The sequence below is a fragment of the Dipodomys ordii genome, unplaced genomic scaffold (assembly GCF_000151885.1).
Source record: "Dipodomys ordii isolate 6190 unplaced genomic scaffold, Dord_2.0 Scaffold58, whole genome shotgun sequence".
Lineage (NCBI taxonomy): Eukaryota > Metazoa > Chordata > Mammalia > Rodentia > Heteromyidae > Dipodomys > Dipodomys ordii.
Window position 1 is genome coordinate 2,048,236 of NW_012267274.1, and position 2,500 is coordinate 2,050,735.

At 50.0% G+C, this 2,500-nt stretch overlaps 1 protein-coding gene across 1 annotated transcript in view; it reads left to right on the forward strand.

Annotated features, from left to right (window-relative positions):
- The window catches only part of Ebf3 (early B-cell factor 3), a 125,614-nt gene that overhangs the window by 111,833 nt on the left and 11,281 nt on the right, over positions 1–2,500 (forward strand). The window lies entirely within an intron of this gene.

Below are 2,500 nucleotides of genomic sequence, written 5' to 3' on the forward strand. Positions count from 1 at the left end.
GGCAATCTCTCCCCCTCATAATTACCCAGTTCTAAAACAGGAAAGTGGTATTGATTGGCCTGGCTCGGGGCTCTGTGACTGGACGGGCCAGTGCCTTGCCCTGGGCTGGGCTTGGCTCTCAGCTGTACATGCGGCATGCTGAGGGTTTATTAGATGTGTGGGAAGGCCCGGACCTTCTCCTCCAGTCGCAGAATTTGCCTGTGAGGCCCTGGTAAGCCCTCGCTTCATCGAGCACGGGGTGAGGGTGGACTCGGTGTGGTTTGGAGGGCTGTGGACTAGACGGGCCACTGCGGCTGGGCCTCACCAGGGCCAGGCAGCCCAGCAGACCCAGCTGCTCCTGGAGGCTTCCTGTGCATTGGCTGACCCCACTGGCCTGGAGAAGCAGCGCCTCACAGGCCTGTGCTAATATGTCAGCCGCTGCTCCTGCCACGAAGCAGGGGGCAGGGCTTTAGAATTTTCCCAGGTAGCTGGGTCCCTGGGTGGGATTTCAAACTGGAGCAACAGCCCCAGCCCCTTCTCTGGGTGTAGCCAGCCTGTGAGGACCGCCCCGGCTCACGTGGACTCCTGAACTTCCCTAGTGTGCCGTGTTCATCCGTCAGCACTGGTGGGCCGCGTGGGCAGGTGAAAGGTGCCCTCGTATTTATGCTGCTTTAAGATATTTGTGGTCATAGAAGAAGAATAGCAATTCCACTGAAACATTACAGGATGCCTGTGCCAGAGTGAGTGTGTGGCTATTACAACTCATAAAGCTTCTGAAAGCGCGCATTAAAGCGTCTATCACCTGTCAGGGGCATTTGCATGAAATCAATAATGGCCGCCCATCTATCTTTTCTGATCACCTTTCATCAGGCCGATTCATTAAGTCAAGCAGTCATGGTGATTAGCTGGGAGAGAGGGGAAGCCTGACATGTTCGGAACGCATGGTGGCCCACCTCTTTTGTTCTCCGATCGAGAAACACAACACTTTGTCCAACCTTTCTTTTTCTTTTTCTTTTTTTTGGACCAAGTTGTTTGGTGAGGCCGGAGAAGCTGCCCATCCGCCCAGATGCCCAAAGTGCACTCTTGCCTGACACCCTTGCCCGGGCCCAGGCGGAGACATGACAAATTGTCCCCCAAGTCAACGCTGACAGCTTCTGATGATTAATGGTCTGATTATGAAGTGGTTTTACACGTATAGAATTTACATCACAGAGAGTTAGAAATTTTGCAGTGTCACACACGCTGAGGCATTTTGAAGAGCTTTGCTATTTGCAAAGGAAAAAAGAGGGCAAAATCCCAGCAAAAGCCATGTCATGTAAAATCAATACCTCGGATCAATGCTTTATTAACAAGAAAATGTCTTACTTCACATTCCTGTGCGGACCTTTGTCTCCGGGATGTATGATGGAATGTCAAATCATATTGTGGTCCTCAACTTTCGGGCGTATTATTGAGTGTACACGTGAGGTGCCCCGCGTTGCTTACAAGACACACCGACGGCCCGGCACTCGAGGATAACGGTGACCGATTACTGTGGAGAACACTTTCAAAGGCAGACTCTAACCTTCCTCTTAGGGAGCCCTAGCCTTTGTCTTCCCCTGCACTCTGCAGACCTGCTGAGTTGGGTGGTGTTAATCATCAAATTACTAATGAGTGATGGCCCAAATTGCGGGCGGAGTAATGAATAGATGGCGGCAGGTCTTATTAGTCTCCGAAAACCTCCTGATTTATGTCGCGCCATGCACTGCGGAGTTACTCCATGGGAAAACGATACCTACATCAAGAAGTAATGTACTCTAATAAGTATTTTCATCTTAACTCGCGTCCCCGGGCCTCGGGGCTCAGTTTTTGTTGGAGTCGGGCAGAGCCATAATAAAACCCAATGGCTTCTTATAAAGCTTGTTAAACACAGTGTGCAGCCGCACTGAGTCCTGGCCGTGATTCACGCACTGTACACAGCGCGTGTGCCTCTGATTTATGGCCACGCGGAGTTCATAGTCAAAATTACAATTTGAGGGATAAAAAGATTAATTACTATTTGTGGTCGGCAATTTCGTGGGGCTGGTGGATTGCAGCTGTAGGACGATCGCGCTCTACATCAGTTTGTAGTCAGCCATTCACAGATTATTAAAGCTTCACAAGAATAAGTGCTCTTCCTGCCTGCTCTGTGCTCAGGCAGTATGCTAGACAAAAAAGGACCACAGGGATAAATCTGAGGCTAGCAATAGCCAGACATATGTCATAATTGCCAGCTTCCCATAAATTCCTGGCCAGTGTGGAAGGCTCAGTGTGATGCAGGCGACACACCACAGCGGTGGTGATTGCTATAGATGGCCCCAAGACCTGCCACTTTGTGACTGCACCGCCATTTTTACAATATATTGAGTCACCCTTTGACTTTGTTCCCATCTAATTATAGATTGGAAATAATCATTGCTTTTCTGTGCAAAAGAGAGAGGGAAGTCTAGTTCCTAAGCTAGTGCCAGCATCCGGGGGGAGGAATGCCACACATGTATGTGGA